This window comes from Ricinus communis, chromosome 6 (assembly GCF_019578655.1).
Source record: "Ricinus communis isolate WT05 ecotype wild-type chromosome 6, ASM1957865v1, whole genome shotgun sequence".
Taxonomy (NCBI): domain Eukaryota; kingdom Viridiplantae; phylum Streptophyta; class Magnoliopsida; order Malpighiales; family Euphorbiaceae; genus Ricinus; species Ricinus communis.
The window spans coordinates 28,940,237-28,953,105 of record NC_063261.1 but is presented as its reverse complement, the minus strand read 5'-3'; the positions used below and the strand labels follow the sequence as shown (position 1 = coordinate 28,953,105).

Genomic DNA, 12,869 nt, shown 5'->3' with positions numbered 1-12,869 from the left:
ATTACATCACTTAGGTCCCCTTTGGGTTTGCTTCTTTTCTTGCGGTTGTCTTTTGATTGTCAATTGCTATTTATTCCTTTATTTGCATTTATAATCATTAGTTAATTAATTTAGACTTCTCACACTCTATTTCAGACTAGAAGTGAACAGTAGTAACTCTAGGTTCACTCGATCTCCAGGGATACGACCTTGATACTCACTAGTGCTAGGCCGCATCGATAGGTTCACTGCCTTAGGTGTAGGTTGCATAAGTAGCCCATCAAGTTTTCAGCTTCCGTTGCCAGGGAATAAGTAACGGTGAACTAGAGTGAATTATTTTTGTGTTAATTTAGTCATTATCTGTTTATTTATTTATTCTCTACTCTATATTTTATTGTTTTAGTTGATTGGTGGTTGTTTAGATTGTCGGTTTCAAGTAGTTTATGACAAGAAGCTCTAACCCTGATCCTATAGAACCCTTATCTGACCCGGAATGCTCACTCAGATTATTGAGATGACCTTTGCAGGCAGTTGAGGAGGAGGTCGGAGTTATAGTTCAGGTTCATAGAGCTAACGTGATGGAGAACCACAACCCCCAGGCCGATGACGATCAGAGGACAATGTGCGAATTTGCGCGACCATCTTTGGATGTGACAAAAACTAGTATAGTCAGACCTGCTGTAGCAGCCAACAATTTTGAGATAAAAGCCAACGTTATCCAGATGATCCAGCAAAGCGTGCTGTTTGGAGGATTGCCCAGCGAGGATCCTAATGAATATATCTCCAACATTTTGGAGATTTGTGATACATTCAAGATAAATGGAACAACCGATGACGCCATTCGGCTGAGATTGTTTCCATTTTCCTTGAGGGACAGAGCAAAAGGATGGTTGCAATCTTTTCCACAGCAGACGATTACTACCTGGAAGGCGTTGGCCGAAAAATTTCTATATAAATATTTTCCCCCGCTAAAACTGCTAAACTTAGAAATGATATATCTTCTTTGTGCAGTTTGATGATGAAAGCATGTACGATGCGTGGGAGAGGTTTAAGGACCTTTTGAGATGCTGCCCACATCATGGATTGCCAGTGTGGATGCAGGTTCAAACCTTCTACAGCGGATTGAACCTTGCGACGAGGTAGATGGCGGATACTGCAGCAGGTGGGGCGCTAAACAATAAGATGTCCGAGCAGGCTCAAAACTTGATAGAGGAAATGGCCATGAACAATTATTAGTGGCAATCCTCTAGGAGCCGACTAGGAAGACAAGGAGTGGTCAACCAAGTGGATTCTACAGTAACCCTGGCAGCTCAAGTGGAGCTTCTCACCAAGAAGATTGACCAACTTCAGATGCCGGTTCATGCATCGAACGTTAGCTACGAGTTTTATGGTGGCCTACACTACAGTGCGAACTGTAATGCGAGAGGTATGTTTGCTTCATCCTCTTCTAATTTTCCATCTGTTTCTGTTGTGTCTTCTGATGTTGAGCAGGTTGATTATATGGGGAATGCCCCAAGGCAGCAGAACAACCCTTACAGCAACACATACAACCCTAGGTGGCACAATCATCCCAACTTCAGCTGGAGCAACAATAATACCTGAGGGTCCACTGTGGTTTCCAGGAGAGTTCATCGCAATAACAACGTGGCCTCGCACAAGCTCCCCCTCCACCAGAAAAGAAGTCAAATTTTGAGGAGCTTATGATGAAGTTTGTGACATCTACGGAGATGAGATTCCAACAAACTGATAGTGCACTTAGGAATCAGCAGGCCTCAATTCAGAACTTAGAGACTCAGATTGGCCAAATCTCTAAGATGTTATCTGAGAGGCAACCTGGAGCACTCCCTAGCACCACTGAGTCTAACCCAAGGGAGCATGTGAAAGCCATCACTTTGTGTTCACGTAAGTTAGTGTCAACTCCTTCTAAGCCTGTTATTGACGACTCCACTATTGATGTGCAGGTTGAGGTGAGCAGTAAGGTTAAGGAACCTGAGGGACAAAAGGTGAAACCGATCCCAGTCAGGGAATATCAGCCTAAGATTCCTTATCCTGATAGACTTAAACAAGTAGAAGCGTAAGAGCAGTTCAGTAAGTTTTTGGATATTTTTAGACAACTGCATATTAACTTGCCTTTTATTGACGCATTAAAGCAGATGCCAAAGTATGCCAAGTTCTTAAAGGACATACTTAGCAGAAAAAGGAAGTTGGAGGAGGTAGCCTATGTTAAGCTTAACGAAGAGTGCTCAATAGTGTTTTAAAGCAAGTTGCCAGAGAAACATCACGATCCAGGGAGTTTCACTATTCCTTGCACTTTAGGTAACTTGTGTGTTGATGATTTATTAGCTGATTTGGGGGCTAGCATAAATGTCATGCCCACTATTTTGTTCAATAAGCTAGGTATGGGGGAGGCAAAACCCACTAGGATGTGCATTCAATTAGCTGACCGTTCTATTAAACTTCCTAGGGGGATTGTGGAGAATGTGCTAGTCAAGGTAGATAATTTCATATTTCCTATGGACTTTGTGGTTATGGATATGGATAGTGAGCATGGTGTACCATTGATTTTGGGGAGACCTTTCCTTGCCACAGCTAGAGCTAAAATAGATGTATTTGAAGGTAAGTTAGAACTTAATGTAGGGGATGACTGTGTTACTTTTAGTTTACCCCCATTTGATAGTTCTCCCACCGACCATGTTCATGCCATATGCAGTATTGATGGAATTAGTCTTGCATGTGATAAGCAACCACAAGATGTACAATTGGATGATGCTATACATGTTTCTTTCCCTGTTGATGTGTTTTATCCATCTAAAGAAAACAACTTGTATCAATTTGAGACTTTGTACTATGATACACCAGAGAAGGGTAGTTACAAGTTTGTTTATGACAGGTCACCTAGAGAGGATTTAGAGTGGATGAATGGGCATCCCGACTCGGTATGGAGAGCACCTCCTTGGTCATCCACTACACACATTGGACCTCTTCTTTGTGCTTATATGCCTCAAGCCCTAACTTACATTGAGCCCACCTTCTCAATTTGCCTGCAAAGTAGGAATGCTGCTACAGAGTCCAGCTAGACGACTCGAACAAAAAGAAGCGCCTTCGGGAGGCATTCCTGAATCTATTTATGCTTTTTGATTTCTTGGACATCTTTTATTATTTATTTACTTCTCTAGTTTGATATCTCAATTTAATTTTAGTTTGTTTTATTTTGAGATGATTTTAGTTTATTGAACCTTTTTACTAGATGTTGCTTGGAATGTGTTTATTCTTGAGTTTTGCACGAGTTAACCTACTCGACGCTCATATGCAATTTGGAGGACTAACATATCTTAGAGTGTTAAAGCACACATCAAGGTAGGAAGCTCGGTGATCCGAGATGGCAAAGGAAAGTTCAGAAACATCCCCTTCACCATGGTTTCCGTGGCCATCACGGGCTATAACACGAGGTCGTGCCCATCAACACGGCCTGAGTCAAGCCCGTGATGAAAGACACATGAAGACTTGGAGAATATCGACCATTCAAATACACGGCCCAAGGCATCACGGCAAGTGACAAATTAGTGAACAATCGAAGCATAAGGGCTCAGCACGGGTTGAGTCCAGGGAGCCGTGCTGATCCGTGCCCTCGCCGTGCTGACCCCCGTGCCTATAAAAAGAAGGCCTCCAAAAATTTTTGCTACCCCTTTTCTAAAGCTCCAAGGTGTGGTTTTCTTCTATTTCTCTCATTCTCCCTACTTTTCTCGGCAATTCCAAGTAAGTCTCTTCACTTTTTGCTTTTGTTTGTTTTTACTTTAGTTTTTCTTTTATGCATATACTTTATTTAGGACATGCTAGTATGTTTTGGTAGTTTTTATGTTATTGCACTGCTTTAAGATGACCTCAATTAGATTTAATTTATATTAATTGTTATGTTTGCTGTGAAGTTGATTATGAAATTGATAAGTGTGGGGTTTGCATAAATAAAGTTTGTTTATGGCATTCTATTATGAATAAGTGTTTGAATAAAGTTGCGTTAGTTGGTGCACGATAAAGTAGTTTGGAATGTATCGATTAGTTAGTTTATGCAAGAGATTGAGGCTTTAGTCTTTCGTTAAGTCTAAAGTTTTCTGTTAGTCGAATCATAGCCGTTATGCTGTCCAATTTTCAGTAGGATTTTTTATTAACTTAATTTCTTGTACGAATAACTAATGATTCATTGCATCAGGTAATATGACGGACCGCGATCAATCCCGTAGGAAATAACCAAAACGAGTTCCTACCAGCAAGTGATCGCGTGGCGAAGGAACATCTTCCTCCACAGCACCAGAACCATCACCAGCACAAGCACCAGCACCAGCACTAGCCCCAGTACCGCAACACCAACTAGTCTGAGCTCGAAGAGCACCTGCTGTGAACCCACCTACACCTGGTCGTCATCCACTGTGGACATTTCCTAATGCAGAAAATGAGATTCAGTTCCAAGTCATGAGATAGAAGCAAGTGATGGCGGGTCGTTGCATCGACTTCGCATCCCTAGAAAGAGTGGGATTGGTTCAGGATGTGCGCACTCTGTTCGAGACTATGCCGTATGCGCGATTCTTTGACATCATTGAACCAACCTACCGTGAGCTTACAATTGAATTCCTCAGCACCTTCTTCCTGCAGCAATAAATCACAAATTGGCATCAGCCTGATGCAGTTTATTTCAGACTTGGGGGAAGGGAGTTTTCAATGTCAGTCCCGCAATTCGGCATGCATTTGGGATTATGGACTGAACATGAGATCTCTAGGAAGGAGTATCAGGGATGCCTCTACATCCACCCAATATCCTACGACACCATGTGGGACTCATTGGTACTTAGGCTGGAAACGTACTACCTAAGCAGGTCTAAGGCGTCTGGCCTTCCAGATCATCTCCGCTATCTCCATACCTTATTAGCCTACACCATTACAGGCAGAGAAGATAGTTTTGGAGCGGTGACACAAACTGATGTCTTCATCCTCTAGGCTATGCAACATCAGAAGAAATTGGACGTGGGATATTTGTTGGCTCGTTAAGTCTGATCATTTATAGTAGATGCCAAGAAGAAAATGCATTGTTATTTTGGCCTGTACATGACTAGGTTAGCCAAGAGATTGGACATATTGGACGATTGTCTGTCAGGGCTTTCAATTATTGGTGACATGACACCACTGGGACATCGAATGCTCAGATTAGTGCTTTGGCTGACCGACCAGATCGAGTCTGCAATCTACAACAGTAGCACTATACTCAATTTGCACAGTTTCAAGAGGAGACTAGGGCACAGCTTGGCTGAATGAACACCGTGCTTTAGCAGCTTATGAACGGGTTGGAGAGGCAGGCCACCCAGACAGACTTCCTAGTGGAGCAGATGAAAAAGTTGATGGACGCTAGAGCACAAAATCAGCGACTCATCGATGAGATGGAGTTCGATCCGGCAGCTTCACGGACCCCGATCCACCCGCTGTTCCGAGGATACACCATCAGCAGACTCCTAGCAAAAAAAAATTGTGCAACTTTTCTTTTTCCTTTTTCTTTTTATTTTCTTTCCTTTATTTAATTTTATTTTCTTGCTTTTGTATGCTGAATTTTATGTTATTTCCTTTCATTTGTTTATGTTATTTTAAATTATTTTAGTAAATCACTATGCTTCCCAATATGAAAACTATGCATGATCTTCAATAACTATGATGTGCGAGTCATATGCTTACCCAGTTTTAATCTTTCTAACACTGTGGACAGTATTATACTTAAGTGTGGGGTAAGCACCTTAGTTTGTTATTATCTTGAATTTTGTTTCAATCAAGTAGTTAATGATTTTCCTCTTTTGAATAGATACCCTTATAGCTTTTATTGAATCTTGTTAGAAGAAGAAAATGAACGAATCTCTTAATTTCAGTCGAGCCAGGTAAAACTGGTGTTTTTCCTCAATTTTTCCATTTTACTTTATCTCGGAAATAGAACACTATTAATATTGCTGCTTGTTATTATGATTGATTGTTTAAACTTTGATTTGAGAATTCATGCAATTTTGACCCACTCAAATGATGAGGTTTTGAGCCAAATTAGGCATCATTATTTTTTATGCTCCTTTTCTTGTTGTTTAGTGAGCATTGCATAGAATCTTTATTTCTAGAACTTGCTTTGTGATTCTTTTTAAGATTACATGAATTTTTGATAGTTATAAGATGATTTGGGCACTTAGGATTTACACAATTTGGCCGAAAGCCTAACCCTGTTTTTCCCATAGTGAACCAATTTTGAGCCTTAGTCTTTTCTTTCGTTGTGATTCACCTTTAACACTCACTTTATCACTTCCATTCATTTTACCATTCTTTCTACCGTTGTTGCTGGAAATTATGTAAGTTTATGCTGCATTTCATTTTGGATCAAATTGCATTCCTTTTATATATAATCGCTAAGTTGCTAGATTTTTCATAGATGCTCCCTTCAATCCAAAATTGGATACTCATTCTTATTGTTTATGTCAATAACCACATCAGCTCCTATATAAGCTGCTGTAATATATATACATAATATATATCAAAAAAGAAAAAGAGAGAATTTAGTATTCTTTTAGTTCGTTTCAAGCATCATCTTATTATTGGAGCAACTTAGTGTTCATTGGTACATCATTTGATCCTTGGCTATTTTCTTGCATTACCTGCATAATTTTCCAACAACTTTTAGCCTACTTTCCATATTTCTCCGTACCCTACCTTAACCCCATTACAACCTGGCTCAAGACCCTTTTGATCATGATTATTGATTATTTCACAGTAGTGGAGATTGGATCTATAAGAAAGCTTATGGTAAGCACTTTTTTCTGTATTTTTGCATTGAGAGCTTGGCGATCCTCTTTCACCAATATACACTTGTGTGTTTTCGAGTGACATCTTATAAAGCATGTTTCTCAACTTCTCAGTTTGAATGGTTTATCATTTTAATTTTAGTAGTTTTATTAGTTTTGTTCTCTCTCTTAAGGATTTAGTGATTTGGGGATTTTATGGAAATTCATTACAGAGTTTTGAGATTTGTTTTGAGCTAACTTTCTACGAAGTATTTGATTGAGTTATTTGATATTTATTTGAGGAGTGAGTTGTTGATTGCTTGAGGACAAGCAAAAGCTTAAGTGCGTGATGATTTGATAGGCATCATACTACACATGTTTTCATGCCTAATTGCTTACATTTTTATGCATGATTATCTTGTTTTATGCTAAAATCACCTGTCTTTTGTTTCCTTTCTTGTTTCAGGTCATTTTCGAAGGACACTATCAACAATCGAGTGATTACAGACCAAAATCCATAAAATTGGGCGAGCACTAGCACCCCGAGGGTTGAGCACTGCTTGGACTCCGGCCGTGCTGAATTGCCAACTAGCTACCTTCCAAGAGTGCCTCTTGGCATGGTTTCTGTAGCCACCACGGCCCGTGGTGGCTCAGCACCAGCTTGGGCACAGCCTGGAAGAGGTCAACACAATGGAACCCTAGGGTTCAGCATGGCCTGGACTCAGCCTGTGCTGACCACGGCCGTGCTGAAGAGACTATATAGGCAAAAGTTCGATTTTCTTAGAGGAGGCTCCATTTCTCTAACCTAATTCCAATATACACTAAATTCACTTATTTTCTAGACCTCAATTTTTGACCTTGGGAGATCAAATTCATCAATTGAGGGAGGATTACACTTGTCTTGAACATCGATTTAAGGATCAAAACAACATTTGGGAGCATTCAAGAGGCAAATTAGGGTTTGATACTTTGGATTGGAAAATTAGGGTTTCTCATCCAACTTGAAAGAGAAGGGTGTACATGCCTTCAATTTTCTTTTCCTTATTTTGCTTTAACTATGAACATGAGTAGCTAGATCTTTTGAACCCATTGGGATCTTTATTGCTAATGGATTGTGCTTAGTTGTTAGATTTGTAATTGCCATTCTTGTAATCTTTTTGCTATTCAGTAATAAAGTTTGATTCAGTTAATTTGAGATGTTGAATTAATTGTCTTTTGGGTTGTTTCTTGACATTGAGAAATGCTTGTTACAATTGGAAATTGAATAATAAGAACTGGTAGTTAACACTTAGAGATAAGGTTAATTCACTCGCCGGATTAAGAACTAACAACTCTTAATAGATCTAAATCACGCTTAATGCTAATCTGTAATAATCTGATAGGAAGAGATTCCATTAGGTTAGTCCAGGTTTAGGAAGTCGGTAAGCTCGAGAGAGGAACCGAGTTCGATTTAGGATTTAGGCATGGGTAAGCAAGATTGGTAATTTATAAAATCAACCTTTAGAATTCCATCACTTAGGTCCCCTTTGGGTTTGCTTCTTTTGTTGCGGTTGTCTTTCGATTGTCAGTTGCTGTGTATTCCTTTATTTGCATTCATAATCATTAATTAATTAATTTAGACTTCTCACACTCTATTTCAGACTAGATAACATAGTGAACAGTAGTAACTCTAGGTTCACCCGATCTTTAGGGATACGACCTTGATACTCACTAGTGCTAGGCCGCATCGATAGGTTCACTACCTTAAGTGTAGGTTGCATAAGTAGCCTATCATGAACATAAGTTTTCTATTCTTTTCTCACAGTATTCTAATCGATAATAGCTTCTGTTGTTGTTCTCTCTTGTTGTTACTTTAACCCTAGGCATCACTTTCTATTTATAGAGGTAGAATTTCAAATAAAATCCTAGAGGAACATATAATCTTTAACTTTTCAAAAAAAAGAATCAATAAATATCTAATATTAATTTAAATAAATATCATTATTATCCATAATTATCGTTAAATGCCTTCTAGAATCTGTATCTGAAAGTAAAAGTATCAGAAAAAATGACGGAAGCGAGAAAACCTAACTTGGCACTGTGTAGAGCCGATTGGCTTTATACATATGGAAAGCTTGAAAAAAGTTTGCAATTTAGTCCCTGAACTTGTGAAATCCATCGTTTTGATCCTCAAGCTTTATTTTTCTTGACAATTAACTCCAAATTGATTTTAAGAAGGTGATTTTGGTTGGATTAACGACAACCTTAACCTTGGATTCGCCCATCTTTCGTCTCCCGAGACCTGAGAAGGCAATAACTTTTGTCATATCATTTTTCGTAGTTTCCTCAAATTCTAGATCTAGAAAATGGGTGCTGATAGCTGCCCCCGGTTTGTTAAAATTTATAAGCATGCAATGCATCTAAACAAATAGAGACAAATCATAATATCAATGATAAGGTAAAAGGATATCTCTATAAGCTATAGAAGCCACACTCTGTTAGCTCGAACTCTGATTGTTGATTTGATGTGGGGGACCATGACTGCTTGAATTTTTTGAGGGCTTTGCCTACGATCGGAGAACCATGTCCACTAATTTTAGAATCACATTTGTTGATTTAGAAACCACACCCGTTGATCTGGAAACCACGCCTGTTGATTTCATGATTGTAGAGACTTCACTCTAGCTATTTTTCCAATTCAGGAACCAGTTTACCACTTCATGTCAATTTGGTAATTTTCTGCTTTCAAATACTTTTAGTTAGAAATTCCCGCCTTGGGATACGATCTTATTCATTTTGATGCCTTTTGGAAGCTATACTAGTATTTGGCCCATTCAGGGACTAAAGCATAATTTTGATGGATCACGGACCAAACTTATAATTTTTAAGAAACTTTCACTTTGAGACACCAACTAGCCTTTTATGTTTTTTCTGAGGACTTGCATCAACTTTTTTGGACTAAAACGTGACTTTGATAGGTTGGGGACCTAAATGATATTTTTGCCCTCTTCCAAACATATGTATATATCCTTATATCCCTTATTATTTAACTTCATCTATTTTTCTTCACTTTTCTCTCTCAAACCATTTTTCGCTCTTTTTGTGATTTTCCCCTCATTTCTTAACTAAATTCTATAAAATCAGTCTTGAAATGGCAACTGTTCCTCAAGATTTGCTGAACGTACCCTAATCACACTAAATTCAGATTTTTCTCCTCCAATTTCTCATCAAAATGACTTTAGGCTTGTAAAGGGAGAGGAAGTCTCCCTTTTCGCAAAATTGAACACCCATCAGGCATTTTCGACTGTCGAAGAGGTATTTTCTTAGCTTAAACATTGTTTTCTGTAACTTATACACTAGACATACATGTTATTTATCTAAAATATGCAACAAATTACGAAAATATTGAAAACCATGTGCCCTAGCCTGTAGAGTCAATCGGCTGTATGCAATGTCGATCGGCTCGGCATAGTCTGAATCGACCGTGCATAGGCCAAGAAAGGGTTTCAAGGCCATTTTTTAAAAAAAAATCAACAAGTAGACAATACTTACCTATCTAAATTATGTCTAACACATGTGCATTTGGCTTTTTAGGGTGATGTTATGTTGATTCGGTTTGTAGAAAATTTTTACGGTGCACATGAGTGGTTCGATGATCTCCCTAGCTCTGTCCAAGCTAGGATTAGAGATACTAGCTTTCATAGGTTTGTAGCTACACTCCCATCAGTCATCAGGAGGGTTGACCATACCTTTATCTATGCCTTGCTCGAGAGGTGGATGGACACTGCTTACAACTTCCACACCCTAGTCGGTGAGCTGACACTCTCCTTCTTTCCTTTGCTGCTGCCACGATCATTGATTTCTCCGGCATACTCATGCCCTTTGATGATACAATCCACGATCACCGCTCCGACGTTCAGCGCTTCATCACTGATTTGCTTAGGTTCTTGCCTTCATTCAAGAACTCGTGCTGCATCGCCTATCAAAGCATATCTCTCCATTATTGGGGCTTTGTTCCTCAGAATGCTCGGGAGGTTGATCAGATGGCTCGAGCCTTCTTAGTGTACCTCTTTGGCATGAATTTGTTCAGTGACTCAAGGAATTCACTGAACTTTCACTACTTAGCCCTATTAAGGGATTTGGATCAAGTCTCCTCCTACAACTTGGGATCTATAGCCCTTGCATACTTGTATCACCAAATGGACATTACAGTCCGATGTAGTAAGAGATCTGCGGTTACTGGCATGCGATCCATGTAAGTTATGCTCTGACTTCTCTTATATGGTTTCTTTTATTAGTATAACGAATGTTGATTCTTATTTTGCAGGTTTATGCCCTGGAGATTGGCCTTTTGGTGAACTCACAGTTCATCTGCACCTCGCAGGCTTTCCTTTGCTTGAGACGCTGGAGCTCGAGCAGAAGTGTCAAATTAGAGTGGGCTCAAGTTCACGTACACCGCATGTGGATCAATGCCTTGACCTGGGTTAAAGTAAACAAGATTTATTAGTCATGCTCATGCTTTATTTATACAGTTACGTACCTTTCTAGTTTATAGATTCGAGGTGATTGGTTGGGGGAGAATTGCCAGTGGGACCCTTACACACTATCTGCAGTTGACCTTGAGCAGAGGAGGATCCTACTGACTGGACTTGCCTGTCGGGCATGGTACCTAGGAGAGAGAATCTATGGGTGGGAGTAAGACCCTAGTAGGTGTCGAGTTCCCTTATCTCATCCTCTCTCTATGTTTTGGACGGCGGACCTCGCTAGGGAGGAGCTAGCAGAGTGTTTGGTAGGGTATGACAACCCTGAGCATTTCACCATTCAATCTCGCCATTTCCTTCATCCTTCAGCTATTTGGGGTTGTGCCCTTTCATGACGACATCATGGCTCAGGTATTTTTCCTAGACTTACTTCGAATTCCCCTTTTCTGTATCCCATTTTTTTAACCATTTTATGTACAGTTCTTCCACCAGGCTCTTATTGCTCATGAACCAATCGAGGGGTCGATCCGCTCAACGTTCCATGCCTTCCCACATCATAGGCTCCTCCGCTGGTGCTGCCTCCAAACACCTCCTACAACCACATTTGATGTGGTTCTGGGGAGCGTTTCATTCCCTCCAAATCTGATGGTCTCATACTAGAGCCCTTATGGTGTGATGGAACACCGGCTTGCCATGGAGCATTGCCTCCTACTGGAGTTCACTTCGAGCAATTGCACACATGTAAATTACTTCCTCTTTTATGTTTTCACGTCTCCTTTTCTTGAAAAATTAGTGACATATTATGCCAATAATCGTACAGGTCCAAAGTGACCAACTCGAGTACGTCCATCGATTGGTCAGTGCTGCGATGAGGTAATTCTTTATCCTTGGTGGGGACTGGGAGGTAAGAATGTGATTTATGAAACGTAACATGTATGCATGTATGCATGAAATGCATTAATTAATCTCGTTTTGGGTTTTCATCAAAGGGACCAAGAGGGCTTGTAGAGCCAAGTGGATGATCGACAATGTCAGATTGACGCTCAGCAATGTCGGATTGACACTTTGACACTTCAGCTATCAACCTTGCGGACCCAAGGGATGGACGCTGACTCAGACGATGGGATGGAGGATTCGGGAGAGAACCCTGGCTTTTGATCCTTTTACTACTTGTATTTCTTTTACCATTGCTTGTAGAACTTTTAACTCTTAGAACTTTTGTAGAACTTTTGACTTTTTGAGAATATATAAAATCATCGGTTTTGGCCTTCAAATTACTTTTATTTTGCTTATTTCCTTTTATTATTGCATCTATATGAGCTTATATGCATTGAAAAATGGAATGAGCACCCGAAAGACCACCAAAATTCATCAAAAATTGCATTGGGAGGCCACACACCAATCGGGAATTCGTACATGAATATTGTTAATCAGCTCTACAGTTGTATAGTCCAAATCGTACACTAATTTCAGGTCTATATATTCCTATGAGCCTCCTCACTTCCTCACATGCAATTTTACACTTCAAAAAGCCAAAAATATGTCTCAAATAGTGCCAAAAGCTCGCAAACTCTCCTCAAAACCCTAACAGGTGATGATTGGATTAAACTTGGGTATTCCATCTTTCATATTTCAA

General features: G+C 39.8%; 1 non-coding gene across 1 annotated transcript; it reads right to left on the bottom strand.

The window, feature by feature from the left end:
• Positions 1-958: 958 nt before the first annotated feature.
• Positions 959-1,064, bottom strand: LOC112535483. Its single transcript, XR_003079601.1, has one exon. It is a non-coding gene; the product is annotated as a small nucleolar RNA R71 (small nucleolar RNA).
• Positions 1,065-12,869: the final 11,805 nt, after the last annotated feature.